General features: G+C 44.1%; 1 non-coding gene across 1 annotated transcript; it reads left to right on the forward strand.

Annotated features, from left to right (window-relative positions):
- Nucleotides 1–259: 259 nt before the first annotated feature.
- On the forward strand, nucleotides 260–388 carry LOC115940708 (small nucleolar RNA SNORA63). Its single transcript, XR_004075441.2, has one exon. It is a non-coding gene; the product is annotated as a small nucleolar RNA SNORA63 (small nucleolar RNA).

The raw sequence follows: 388 nt of genomic DNA on the forward strand, positions 1-388 counted from the left end.
TACTTTGAAAGCGGTAGTGTAATGGGCGAGATCTGGGGTGGTGCTGTGTGTTTGCTGAAGCGGACAGAGGCCCAAGAGAACCTCCTCTGTGTAGTTGTCAACTTCCATTCAACACCTCTAGGTGATTTTGTCCCTAACAATGTAGCCACCTCATTTACTAATTTGCATTCTAGTTTTGTATTTTTATAATTGAAGTGTAAATAAAACAAGGAATGGTTACTAATCTTCTCACCTTTCACATAGAACCCCAACTACCCTGATGCAGGATCTAGTTACAATGTAGCTGTAAAGTGCTGCCTTGTCTTTGCCCCCTGCTCAAAATAAAGCTGTTACCTTTCTAGCCCTGTCCGCCATGGTGCTTAGCAGCCAGGGATGCATGGTCTCAGAC

Source organism: Leptonychotes weddellii, chromosome 6 (genome assembly GCF_054177405.1).
Source record: "Leptonychotes weddellii isolate Sample4059 chromosome 6, ASM5417740v2, whole genome shotgun sequence".
Taxonomy (NCBI): domain Eukaryota; kingdom Metazoa; phylum Chordata; class Mammalia; order Carnivora; family Phocidae; genus Leptonychotes; species Leptonychotes weddellii.